Source organism: Sipha flava, unplaced genomic scaffold (genome assembly GCF_003268045.1).
Source record: "Sipha flava isolate LNK unplaced genomic scaffold, YSA_version1 84_pilon_pilon, whole genome shotgun sequence".
In the NCBI taxonomy this organism is placed as follows: domain Eukaryota; kingdom Metazoa; phylum Arthropoda; class Insecta; order Hemiptera; family Aphididae; genus Sipha; species Sipha flava.
Genome location: NW_020273626.1, coordinates 1,773,226 through 1,788,346, shown reverse-complemented (window position 1 = coordinate 1,788,346; position 15,121 = coordinate 1,773,226). Strand labels below are relative to the sequence as shown.

At 35.6% G+C, this 15,121-nt stretch overlaps 1 protein-coding gene across 2 annotated transcripts in view; it reads right to left on the bottom strand.

Annotated features, from left to right (window-relative positions):
* The window catches only part of LOC112693324, a 74,458-nt gene extending 61,865 nt beyond the window's left edge, over positions 1 to 12,593 (bottom strand). For both annotated transcript variants that reach the window (XM_025568314.1, XM_025568313.1), the window contains exon 1: positions 11,790 to 12,593. The gene's annotated coding sequence lies outside the window, so the exon portion shown is untranslated. The remainder of the gene's footprint in view (positions 1 to 11,789) is intronic.
* Between the last annotated feature and the right edge of the window lie 2,528 nt (positions 12,594 to 15,121).

Here is a 15,121-nt window from a genome sequence, read left to right as displayed (position 1 = left end):
AGAAATTGATTGAATTTTATCGTTTTGTAAATCACCAGAAAGACCAGAAAAAACAATAGATGTTGCAAGATGTCGGCTTAGCTTAGGATCAAGTGTACCCATCAAATTTATCAACTCTATATAATTTCCCCTATAAACTGGAGTTAATTGTTTGTAATGTCCGCGAAAGCAAGCTCTTGTTTTGCTAAATAACACGTCGCATCAATAAATCGACTTAGAACATATCTATTATTTTTTACAGCTCATTTTGTTTTTCGACACTTTTTTTTATATGCTCCACTAAGACATGTTTCTATTCTTACATTACCAAATGTTTATAAAATAATTAAAGATTGAATATGAGAACGACTTAGTTCATGACGATGCTTTAAATTATGAAAATTGTTCAAATCGTCATAACTATATTTCGACCAAACATTGAATTCATGTGAAAATAAAAGACAAGGCCAACAGTATAATTTTTGAGTATTTTGACAACCAGATGGCCATTTATTTAAATCGTAATATGAATAGTTAAAATACCGGAATTTTTTTTTATACATTTTGTTTTTAAATCTACAAGTTTTAGAGTTGGTCTACCATTATTTATAATATTCTGTTTTTCAACAAAAGTATATGATCCAAACGATTTTACTAATAATTGTTCAATAATGCATTTACAAAAATTATTCATATTTAAATTCGCATCTGAAGAACATGAAGGCAGATCCATTTCCATTGTAAAATAATTAAATAAGTGCATACAATATTATAATTATACTTTATAGACAGTGGTGTTTTGGAGGGTATACGCGGGTATACAACATATACCCGTGAACCATCATAGTGATTTAGCGTATACTTTATAAAAGTAATACCAATACGTAGGTATACGCTCGTATACCTAATTCATAAATAGAAAAAAAATCCATAGGACATACGTTTATTTTTAGAAAATTTGTTATCGGTAGGTTAATAATAACATTGATAACTGATAATTATTTATAGCTATCGATTATCGTCAAACTATATTCATTAGGTATCAAATTATAATAACTACAAGCGGCCGTTGACGTTTCTATACAAGAATATACTAAATAGTGTGGCCATTGTTAAATAAACATAGATAGCCCACGCAATGATAAATATTGGAAACGCCTAAAATGTCTCAAATGTCTCAAATGGAGCCAGAATTGTAGTAGTAATGGATTCCTAATAACAGAATGCGCTGGTGTTCCATATAAACATTTGTAATCTCCAACTTATTGTTATCAGTGATCAATGTTGATACATTGCTGATAAACTATAATCAATTTTAACCGTTGTCATTTATTCCTTTTTATTATGTATAGGTTCTGTTAAAGTGAATTGTATATATTTTACATGTTTTGTAGTTACCTATTTGACTATTAAATGATTATGCTTTTATTTTACAATTATATTTATATTTTTTGTCTTTAAAATCAGGCAATTATTGAATTTTCCAGAAAAGCTTTAAATATTTAGATAAATCAAAAAATAATATGGGATAAAATTAATACATATTTTTATTTTTTTTTTTATATTAAATTTTATACTTGTGAACATAAGATCCAGAAAAGATTTGAATACTCGCGAGCGAAGTGATCGTCTTTTTCAGTGATAAAATCTGATAAATTTTGGTCCTAATGAATACACAATAGTCATTGTTAAAAATCCTTAAACACGCGTATACCCTTTAGTTTTTTTGCCAAAACACCACTGTTTATAGATCTATATTCTATAACATACTAACACGAAAATAATAATAATGTATGTCGTATACTCGTATAAATCAAAACACTGCGACTGCGATCGCACAAATGCACACAGACCACAGCCGCCGATTATCGCCTTATCGGAAATAAAAATAATAATAAACCGGCTGGTACTTGGTACTGTGGTGTATGCAAAATCATAAGTGCTTACAAATTGTATATAAATACGAGCCTCCCTCTACGACATTGAACGTAAGTCGTGCCTATTAGCTCATGTAAGCAGTTTCAGAACAGTAACATGTTACACGACGGCATAACACATCAATACCAAGTGTTAAATAGAACAAAAATAGATTTTCCAGTTTTTCTACCATCATACGCAACGGCTGACGACGATGACCAAAATATGGCTGTGTTCGTCAAAATTGTTATCTTATAGTCTAAACATATAATATATTATTTTTATTATTATTGAAACTTAAAAAAAAAAATAGTCAAAGATTTAATTTGAATTGTAATTTGTTATTATAATAACATTAATATTAAGTTATTTTTTCATTTATCAAGTGTAAGCAGTGCTTACAGTGCTTACATGCACGCTACGCCTTTGGTGAAATCCGATAATACTAGTCGAATAAATTCAGGAATATGTTATATTTGCTCTGTAGATGGTTCCCGGTATGGAAATATGGTTTATTGCAATATAAAATTAATAGCCAAGTAAATCAAAAGCTTACGTTATGATATAAACCAACTAGAAACCATGTATATCATCGATAGTTATCACAGATGTGCAATTGAGTTGTCACGAATAAAACCTTTCGATAGATCACAAACATAGAGCAAAAAAATACTGTTATAAAAGTCGATAATTTTTATAAAAACAAATAAACACCGTCGATCGTTTGATATAAAATTTAAGTACAATAATTACACTAATAACTATGTAATGGAGGATATCATACAGCACTGGTGTTATTTGTGTTGTTCGTAATTAGTTCAACAGTATACTATTATCTAATAAAAATAATAATAGCATCATGAAATGCGCGAAAATAAAATAGCCAAACGGCGACAATGATTATTATGATTATTTTACCTTTTTACCCCTATCGTAGAGCGACGACCAAACCCGCGGGAGTGGATTGCTGACCACGTATCGCTCACGCGACAGACAACATACACTAATGTTGCGGTATCGTCGTTTATGTACCATACTATATATATATATATATATATATATATCATTAAAGGGTTATCATACGCCGAGAAATCCTCACTTTCATACGATAAACGAGCAATTATTGTGATGGCGATATTATCAAAATTATTACCAACCGAATAATATGCTCATTCTCGAAATCGCTTTCGTACTTTCGTCGAATTCGATATTCTCTTGATTAGATACTCGTCATCTAATAAAATATTATAATCCATGATCACATACACCTAACAAAGTGTGCGGTCTGTACGGAAAAATTATTATGTACTGATGTACAAAATCGGAATTATTTGGAACATGTAATTACACGATGTGTAACAAACTAATAATTTGCACGGTTTATATATTTTAACAAACAAATCGGTTTCAACCTTGTATCATTGCCGCTGTCTTGCGAAGATTTTGACCGAACTAATAAAATAATCACTGTGGAAGATGGGAAAATGTACTGCATAACCGAACCTTATTCAAACAACCGAAACGAACTGATTTTTTCTATCCCGATGAACACCGTGAAATATATACAACACGACTTCTGTAAAACAGAAACTCACACATTTAGTGGTGTAATCTTAATGCGTGGGTGTTTATAGGTATATACATATATATGAATGAGATGTAGGCCTTCATTATTTACGCGCAGCAATGGTATAGATCTATAAGGGGAGCAAAATTATTAATGTTATGGCTTCCGAGTTTTGACATTGACAGCAGTATTATGTTCACCACATGTACGGCTACATAAGGATTAACTAACTGGAACAGTGGATAGCATTAATTTTTATCTACCACGGGTTATCCAAGCTATCTCATAGTGCGTATATCATTGTAATGTAAAATATATGTTTTCGATAGTAAAAAAAAATTCGTCCAACTCACTCAAAAGTCAAAACCCATATGATAATTTATTTTTTCATACCAGTAGCCGTACTCGAATAATTAATTTTGAACACGCAGATGGACAAAACGATAACTATAATAATAGGGAGAAAAGAAAACGATAATCTCGGTTTTTTCGTAAGTGCATATAAAAATACATTCATAAACTACGGACACACATTACGTTATGCAAGAAAGTATTCTCTTAACAATACAAAAATAATAATAATATAAACAATGTTGTAATATATTTAAATAATTATGCTGAAAAGTTCCAATTAAAAAAAATAAGACTTCTCGTTGCAATATTAATATTTATAGTAACAAATTGACTTACATAAGTAGTAAATAGTTAAGCATGCGATTTTTAATAATTTTTGTGACACTATCTATTACCACTTTCACGCCAAAATTACATTTCATAACAATTGTCAGAATTCATTGCATAGTTATTTTGCATGTTCGCGGAATATCAAAGATGATAAACATTTTTAACAAAGAAAATATCAACATGAATATTCTTAAACTAAAAGAATGCTATAAAAACATACTTGTATAACGAGTGCACCATCAGTCTTAAATCGCAGGAATAGCATTAAAATAATTTAACGATTCTAAAGATTTCTGAAACTATATTTAGAATAAAAACAAAAAGTTATTATAACTCATAAAAATGTAGGAAAAAGAGTGACGCGGACCCGTGCGGCAGCCGTTATCGAAACGTCTGTCGCCGACCGTTCCTATGTCTCTCTCATCAACCACCAGACCGCGGCACGCAACGCCGCCGTGACACCCCGTCCCCCCATCAATCAATGGACAGGAGACGCGAACGGTCGTGACGATGCCCGTACGGAATACTATCCAACCGGTCCGTTCGGGTTGTTCTTTGAACACCGTGCACACGAACGGACATATACGCAGACGCATCGCTACATTTTTTTGATCTATTGTCATTATATTCATTTTTTGTTTCTTTTTATCTTTTTGGTATTGTTCGGCGTGTTCCGTACGTTCGAACATTTGTTACATTGCTATTAATTATTATTATTCGGTGTTCGTATAAAATAATATAAGGCCCACCAGCCAATACCACCTTTTGCCGTTGTTTTTTTTATTTTTTTTTATATATCATTATAACTATTCTATCGTGCGTCGTGCCGTGACATTCCGAACCACGACAAAATTGGCTCCCCGCAGAGGAATTCCTCCCGATCAATAACGTGACAAGGCAAGGTAAGATACTTTTCGCTAGTTTGTAAATCGCCCTTTGCTTCATTTTCTTTACGTAAAAATAGGAAAATATCACGAGGTATAGCGAGGTAGGGAAAAACCCGGATACTATATTCGTCTATATCGCTGACGCGCGCCGAGTCCCCAACAAGCAGCGGAGATATCGCAGCACGCAAGCGCGAAAAACCAGTCGTGACATACGCAGTAATATTAGGAAGTACGATTAAAATTAACGTCCCCAAATACACCGCGACCCGCCAGCCTGCACGCGTGAATCGCGGCATATCGAACGTATCTTTACCGAAATAACACACACCGTGCCGCCGTAATCGCGCCGCCATCAACTAATTACCGGTCCGCGAAACGACTTCGGAACCGCGATACGGACGAGTCTCCGGACCGCGACACATTACACACGTGCCGCCGATAACGCACCCGTACCACGGTAGAGAAACTCGCGCCGCTGGAATATTGGTTATCATAATTGCTGCCGCCGTGCCGGAATTGATACGCGGACGGAACGTGATATTGTGTGTTTACAAACACGACATGTTGACTTCAATTTTTTTTCTTTCAACCATATATACACACATAATTCATATTACATACAAATATTTCATACCGTATTGATTTACCGACAGTAGAGTCGACCCATCGCCGGACACACTGTACCGCTTCGGAAGACGCGTCAAATTATTTTTTTTGTGTTTTTCTCACACCAAATTCAAAATTTTTTTGGACATGTCGGAAAATTTTTTAAATAAGTTGACGATCACCGAGCTGCGTTATGAGTGTGAACAGCGCGAGCTACCCACCGGCGGTGCGAAGTCTGATCTCGAGACTCATCTAGCCGAATATTTTATAACGAGAGGTATTGAGCCCGGATTGGTACGATTCCCACATTACGCGAGTCCCCGAACCGAGGCGAATACGGACAGTGACCTGTGTGGCCGGAAAAGCGCTACTAGAGAATTACCGCGCATAGCGAACCGTCCAACATACAGCCGAACAGTGGCGTAGCTATGATTTTCTGAAAGGGGGTGTTAATTATAATTATTAAATATTATATATAATACGTACGAACTAAAACTTTTATTTTAATTAATTAATATGTATTCATAATGTCTGTAATAGAGATGTAATGTATATTCGAATACGGATAGCTTTACCATAAATTATTCGAATATTTGACTATTCGAATATCAGTATTCGATGCTTCAATACCTATTATTATTAAACGTTTTGTGTTGCACGAAAACGTAAACGAATAATTTTCGTCACGTATTGTCGCAATCGCGATAATGTTAACCTGTATATATGTAATTAGTATTGTGCATTATTTTATATTTCATATTGTATTATCGATTTACCTATATTACCATAATAATGTAATATATGATACAACTCAAGGGGGGTGTCATATCTACTAAACACCCCCCCTTGTATACTCCACTGCAGCCGAACCATCTCGATACTAATTTAGACACATACGCGTCCGGTACCATACAGGCCGCGCACGAACAGTGGAAATCGATTCGGCTGACAGTAAATAACGGTTCGAAACCGAATCAAATCGAATCGTAGTTTACGACCCTCGAAACGTGTCTGGCCCGTTACTTCGACGACCACCGTCGGGTCGCGGAGAGCATCAGGCGAATCGAGCTCGGTATACGCCCGCGCACCGAACCGTTACCGCCATCGGACTCACCCACCGACACACACATTTCAGCGGACCCGCGCTGGGATCAGCGAGGTGGACAGGCGATGTTTCACCCGTCCAGCCTCCGCCTTAATAGTACGGAACGGGTACCCGACATCAATCTACATAGGGACGACCACCGCGAAGTCGGAAGTGTTCACCGGACGCAACGGTCTACTAACGCATGGTACGACATTACCCGTGACACGCAAACCGAACGCGCACCCGCGGAACGGTCCGTACACTTTGCGGACGTGCACCCACTGAGTAGGTCACATCACACATTTTCAAGTCCACCCTATAGCCCCGAACTTTCTGTCCTAATTCCGTACGAGGATCTTCGCGCAGCACGCGCGTCTCTTCCCGAGTTCTCCGGAACAAAGGCAGAGGACCCGGTACGGTTTATTGAGAACGCGGAATCCATATTAGGTCAGGCTAATATTCATTCGGCTAGTTGGACAAGGGCGGTCGAGCCGCAACTGAAAAGGATAGCTGGAGATTGGTGGATATCCATCAAGATCCTGGATCTATCCTGGGAGGAATTTCGGATGGAATTTTTGGAAAATTTCGACAACGCCGAAATTCAGGCCCAAATACGCGCGGAAATTGTTTCAGTGAAACAACTCGCCACCCAGCCGCTCACCGAATTCGTTTTGGTCAAAAACCAACTTGCACGCCGCGTTAACACCGGACTATCGGAATCACAGACGGTAGGAATAATCGCTGGATTAATGCGCGACGAATTTCGGATACATGTGCGATTACAACGACCGGAAACTTTCGGAGATTTGCGTCGCATAGCCGGAGTCCTGGACCCGCAAACGTTCACCACATGCCCCCGTGCACAAGACCGCGTACCACCTGAACCTCGCAACAAAGGGTGTTGGAAAAACCGTGACCCAACACAACCACCAAACCGTAGGGGGAAACCGCCGGGACCATGCAGGATTTGTGGGGGGACCACTGGAACAACACATGTCCTCACCAACCGACGTTTTCGGGAAACGACGGAGGAAACTGGGGAATTAGTCCGACCATCCGCCTCCAATCACTTTTCAAAAAAATCACAACCGAGTTTACGCACAGCACCATCATCAGATATTGGCATTATATACGGAGATATTGTCAACAGATGTCCGACAGGAAAATCGGGTCTCAAAGGCCCAATGATTTCCGAACGACCGTCCTCAAAAAATTTTTTGTTTCTTTATCTTTTTTTTTCTTTTTGGTATTGTTCGGCGTGTTCCGTATGTTCGTACATTTGTTACACCGCTATTAATTATTATTCGGTGTTCGTATAAAATAATATAAGGCCCACCAGCCATTACCACTTTTTGCTGCTGTGTTTTTTTTATTTTTTTTTATATATCATTATAACTATTCTATCGTGCATCGTGTCGTGACATTCCGGACTACGACAAGTGTTTCTTGATATTTACAATTTTTTGTTGCATTGAATATAAAATATATGAAAATTGTTTTAATTTAATTTAAAACATGGAATTTAATTGTTATAGTACTCGGATTTTTTCAATAAAATATTAAAGAAAATTTAAAATAATACAAAGATTTGGATAAATAATTATTGGACATTTTCAAAAATATATAATAAAACTTAAAATTCCTAACAATAATCAATATGTATAATAATTTTATCCACTAGTAATAACCAATAACTAATAAGTATTAATAAGAACAATTCTAATCAGTCTATACAACGTATTTCTTTCATCTAACATAGGTATCAACAAATTTAATTAAATCACATATGATGTAATTCAAGTTGTAATGCCATGAATTGTCCAAAAAACTTCATTACAAAATTGAGTTCAAAAATACTGAAAAATATAGTTAGTAAATTAAGAATAGATTATATATTAACTTAAGAAAAACAGTCAGTGTTCATATTGACTTAGTTAATGAAACTGATGATGAATTTTTAATTCGAAACTGGTCGTACATTACAAGTATAACAATATTCCTGGCTAAGCATTTATTTTTTTATATCTAAATACAAACTATTTATGTATTAAAAAAGCATAAATTAATAACTATCAAATCATTAGAAAAATATATTTTCTAATATTAAAATAAATATAATGTTTTTTATAATTTATAACCATTTAAATTATGAAAATCGGATTCTGATGTTCACATAGCATACAATTAATATATTATTATCTTTATTATTATTATTAATGTTATATTTTTGGAAATTATGATAGTAATAGTTAAATTAATTTTGAGTTTTGACTGTAAATTTGAATAATTTTTTAATTAAAAAAAAATATATTTATACGTTGCATTAGACATATTATGTATACATTAATTTATACGTATTAAAAACTAAAATAATGAATTATGTTTTACTTCAAAGACTTCCAATACTTAAAACACTAAGATATTTTATAAATAAAAATTATTGTTTATTCAAAATGTAATTTAATTTAAAGATTAAAGTGATATTTAACATCACAAAATGTTAATTTGTAAGAATGTATTGAAGGGATAATTTTACTTGAAACGATTTGATTTCGTATTTCTTTCAAACACATATTATATGGTTTCATCTTTTTTATTGTAAACCATATATTATATACAACACACATTTATAAAACTTCTCGTGAAACATAATCCGTATTAAACAACGGTAAAAGTGTGCAAACGAAACACTTTTTTAACTCTCAATAAATTCTGTTGAAACAAGATTGACTGTGGTTTAAGGTATTAAAAAAAAAACAAAAACAAAGTCGACGAGGGTTAGTTTATTTTCGAACCACACAATGAAATTCATTCGACCGCTGACGCCTCTGCATCCTATACATAATAATATTAACCATCACAACAATGGTTTAAACACTCAAGGTCCATTCACACATTTAGAAAAATATGCAGTAACTGATTCGCCGAATAATAAAGTACCATTATATAAAACCTAATTGTTTTTAAGAACCACTACACACAATAGCAGACCCACAAGTTAATCGTCGGTATGTAATTTTTCGCGTTCAGCACCTTTATTGGTCCTTTATTGTCCCTAATGTTTTTTCTCTTTTCAACAAAAAAACCGTCGCACAAAGCATTTTTGAAACGATTAAATGTCGTGTGTCAACTCTCCAAGGAACAATTTTTATAACTACATTAAAAATGTTGAGGTACATGCGAAGGCATTCGCTATTTAGTGTGTGGTTTGATTGATTAAGATCTGAAAATAGTGATATTATAAACGGTGCTTTTAAACAGAAGTTTATACTTTATTCAACATAGGGTTGTTTGATTTAATAAATAAGAGGGATATTTTTGGTAAACGGTCAGAAACCCCGCAGTGTACGTGACACAAGCAAAGGTCGATTGTCGACTCGAAGGTAGTAATATAAAAATACGTGACCTATCCAAAGCAGTTTTTCATTGGGTTTTAAAACGTTTAATAGTTTACAGATGGACCGAACATTCCCTAACAATTCCCTAAGCCTAAGCAATCTAGCATTTCGAACACATGTGTTGGTCGTTAAGTGTAAAAATGTAATCAATTTGTTAAATTTATCTTAAGCATTCGTTTATTCAGAGCAATGTAAAAGATATTTATTTATTTTTAGCTATTTAATTTGGACGGTTAAAACGCAAAAAGTACCAAAAATTCCCATCGATTTAGTGATGGGGTAGGAGAATAAACGGTAAAACCCGGTTTAAGAGGGAAGCGAAAAAAAAAATGCCGTACGATCAAGGACAAAAATATAAGAATTACAAACCTTGCATACTAATTTGTTCTACATTTCATTATCTTTTTAATCATCTTGTAACGGGTATCTAGCGCGTAAAGACGTACAAGTAGGCTCTTGTAATTATGTTTATATTACAATATTGTATTAATGCAACCGTGTGCGAACCAAAGAACGAGAGTCTACCAAAAACATGATTTACCTGATCGGGTTATTTTAATTATTATAATTATTATTGAAACGTTCAGGATTTCGTCGACGTAGATAATAATATTCCTGTAGGAAAAATCGATAAATGAATGAAGACAAAGAACGAAAAAAAAGACAATGAAAACACTATAATTGGCATGACACCGCGCGCGACGACACATGGCGAACTGCAAAATGCATTCAAACCGATTTCTATGCAAATCGTCCGAGTTCCCACTAGAGCACGTATACGTCTCACAATTGCTTACGCGTTTTTGTCGATCCGTATTCATACACCATACTATCGGCTCGATCCTTTTACGAACAATAATCATCGCGAGATAATAATAATAACAACAACAATAATAATAATAATAATAGCGGACTACCAATATAATATGTAACGATATACGCGCGTGGGCACAGAAAAACACGGTCAGTATTATGTTTTGATGTTATTTTTTCTTCCTCCACCTACTTTCTTCCGACGTTGCCAAATCGCGTTGACCATATGCGGCGCCATTGACGGCCGCCTCGTGATTTTTACGACGTCGTCGGCAACAACGGCTACGCACGAGTCTACTACGATTACTTTAAAGCGGCGGCCAGTCGGCAATGAGAGTCGGCAAGCTGACGGCAGTATATTACGTTTCTCGGAAACGCTGCCAGACCGTCACCGTCTCTTCGGCTAGATCGTTCGCTCGTTCGCTTACTCACTTACCATTGCTAACCGTCTAACTCGCTTACTCACTCGTTCATTACCGCTGACGTATTATGCGCACATGATACCGCGATATCACACTCGATCACGTGGCTAACTATTTATTTCAACGGTTAGCTCTGACCCGCCGAAAAAACAATATGTTATTCAATGTTTATCCTCCGTAACGTCAACGTTGTTACGGAGAAAAACAAAAGGTCGCTGTCGTATCTGCCAACCACCTATCGCACTATTCCGGTGCACTACTACGATACGTACGTCCTTAACCCGTTCCTCACGCCCAAATGATTTACGAAAATAAGAACAATATTCTTTGCAAACCCTTAGAGAAAACGCGCGATACCGAATACGATAACCAAATAATAATAATATTATCACGCCTAGCAGAAACGGACGTATAATTTAAGGTGTGTACCTCGGTATGATGATGGTCGCACGTCGTCGTTGTCTTCCTTTCTGCCGACGTCGCGAATTCCTTTTTTTTTTTTTACCGCAGCGCGGTTTGCCGACCAGCGATGTCACCAGCTCAGCTCAGTCACCTGCTGCTGTTGTTGGTAAAATCCGTGTACTGCGGCAACCGATATTAATCGACAACAGGTAGGTTATACTTGACGATTATTATTGTCGCCGTCGCCGCATGTTCGACTGATGAGATTCGTTGTGAATATTTAAGTGAAATGCCAAACTTTAGCGAATGCGTGATTCACGGCGACCAGTAGCAGTCATAAATGTAATGTACGTATAATTACAAAATATTGTTGCGTATAATTACGAATGTATAAAGGCGAACTAAATCGTTTGTTAAGATTATTTTCTAAAATAAACAAAAAAATAATAATAATAATAATAATAATCAAGCACGGCACGTGTAACAGATATTAGTTATTCGCAATAATATGAGAGGTGAGCGACGTTCGGACGGGTCGTTTTAAAACCGACGAAATTAAATATTTTTGAAAAAAGAACTATACTGTACTTGAGCGAGCAATAAAATCACATCGAAACGTATTCAAAGCGAGAGTAGATCTATTTATTCGAGTGTTGACGGTCGAAAATGAATGAGATTACGAATACGACGGAACGATAAAAATGTATTCATCGCGGCGCGCGCGAGCCGAATGAACAACACTAGTAGACGCTACGAGAAACCAGCAAGACTGAACAAACGAAACTGTTGCTCAGCAGTCAGCCGTAGTCGACGGACGGACACACAAAAAAAACCACCTGCTGCTGCTGCTGCTGCTGCTGCTGCTGCCGCCGCCGTCGTCGCCACCAATTCAATGGTGGGGGTTGTTTGCCGTCGTCTCCGGGCGAAACGAACGGCCGTGCGCGCGGTGGGTCGACAAACAGGTGAGTGGGGCGGTTGACAGGTTCGGCGAGGCGGAGGAGGGATATGATATTGTACGCCAAGTGTACTTGTGCGTGTGCGTGTCGTTCATGGACATGGTGTGGTTGTGTGTGTGCGGGCGCGCGCGCTCTTACCGCACGCGTACTCTACCGATCGCGCGGGAAACTATAACGTATTCGCGATATTTTTTTCCGATCACCATTAACAACGATTGCGGTTTTTATCATTTATAATTAATCTAACTTTTCGGTAACCGTTGCCGGAATAATCCTGCCTTTGGACCTCGTTCGTTTAAGGAGCCCTGTGAAAACTATATATTTTTTTTACATTTTTTCAATCACGCTTGTATTTTATTTACGAATTTACGGGACAAAAGTCATTTTGAAATACAATATTAAGTTGTAAGCGTTACGTCTAGTAGGTAATGATCGAAAATAATATACATAATATTTAATTGACTTTTCTTGCAAATAGAAAAAATGTAATAAACATGATTTTATTTATTAATAATAGTTGGTTATTATTAGGGTTAGGATTTATATGCAATAAAAAACTGTATAATATGCATTTTATCTATCAAAATATGTAAAAATATGCAAAAACAAATTTTTATTATTTCTAGAATTATTACCTATTTGTTATTATTACATTAAATATTAATTTATAAGTCGTAGTAATGAAATTAAACTGTACTGTCTTACAATATAAGTACTAAATACCTGCATAGGCCAGGCCCATGAAATTTAAGTCCAGGCCGAGCCGAGCTTTATTTAAACAAAACACGTACCCCGAGCCGGGCTTTTACATTTTTAAATCCAATACAAGCCGGGTTTTTCAGAATTTTAATACTTGTACAAAAATTCAATTTTACTGATATAACATTCCTTAAGGCCGAGCTGGTCTTTGAAAAATATCTATATCTAAAAATAGTTGTAGGCTCGTTTCACAGCCGAACGTAGCGTTTTTTAATTATACGTGCCGAAAAATCGATTGCACCCTCGTCACTCCGTGCAGACTTCTAATAATTACGTCTTAAAATAATGTGTGGATAATTATATCGGTCGTCCGACCAAGATAAGATTATGCATGTATTATATTTACGACGATTCGAAAAATAAACGTTCATTCAATTAATACCATTTAAAATTAACAATAACTTAAAAATAATTAAATGAACTTACAATTTTAAGTTTAAAAATTAAAAAAATTTACAAGATTCTCTAAAATCTATAAATATGCAATTATACGCATTATGTTCAAAATACGCGAAAATATGCAAAATAAAAATAGTTCTATTTAATCGACAATAAGCCAAATTGTGGACGTACCGAAAACCAATCAATATGGACTTAAGGAAAAAAAGATGCAAATTCATATAAATCCTAGCCCTAGTTATTATTAAAGCTGTTTATTTTAATTTTTGAACAGTAATGTTAAAGATGTATGTAAAAAATAATTTTGTAGGGCCCAGCATTTTAGTTTCTTTAGAGGCCGGCAAATGTTTAGTCCGGCACTGTCCGTAACCGTTGCCGATCGGTACGCAGAACTCCCCGGCTACTGGACTCTTCGCCTCCGGCGTTTTTTTTTATGGAAATGTTTCGAATATTCAACTCTTTCGCCGTGTGTTCACCACGACCCTATCGGCGCGTGATAAGTACATTTCGGTGGTGTTTTACGAAACAACTACAGTTGGCCGCCGCTTATAGTGTTCACTGTTTATAAGAATCAGCCGCTTATGGTGATCAAAAATGCCAGGAACGGAACAAACAGCCGTTATAAGTGCATTCTTCGTCGCTTACAATGTTCAGGTTTTCGGTAATTGTGATCAGAAATATAAAATATAAGTATAATTTACAATAATATCAACTTTTTATTGTGTATATGGAAAACGATTACGAATGACAATTATCTTAATCGTGAACTTTAATCGAGCTAATTTTATCATATGTAACCTACGTAATAAGTGACACTTCATATTGTACATTCGTACATATTTGAAACCGTTTTTGTTCTCACAAGCACCGATATTTTTACACTTTATACCTAGTTTGTTTTCCTCCGTCGTCCAGTGTACTGTTTGTATAGTATGAAGATGTATACTGTATTATGACTAGTAGGAGCACGCTTTCAATTAGTGTAAAAAAATGTATTTTCGAGTCGCCGCTTATAGTGATTTCCGGTTATAATAATCACAGTTCTCTCGAACGAATGTGATCACTATAAGCGGTGATCACTGGTATCACGATTAATCTTGGAATCGTTGAGTAGGGGTGAATAGGCCCATAGGGAAAAAAGGATTTTCTCTATGGACCCTCGTCCTATATTATGTCGATGACCCCCTTGATACCATTAATTTTTTCATGGAAATTTATCATGTTTTTTATAGTTAAATTATTTAA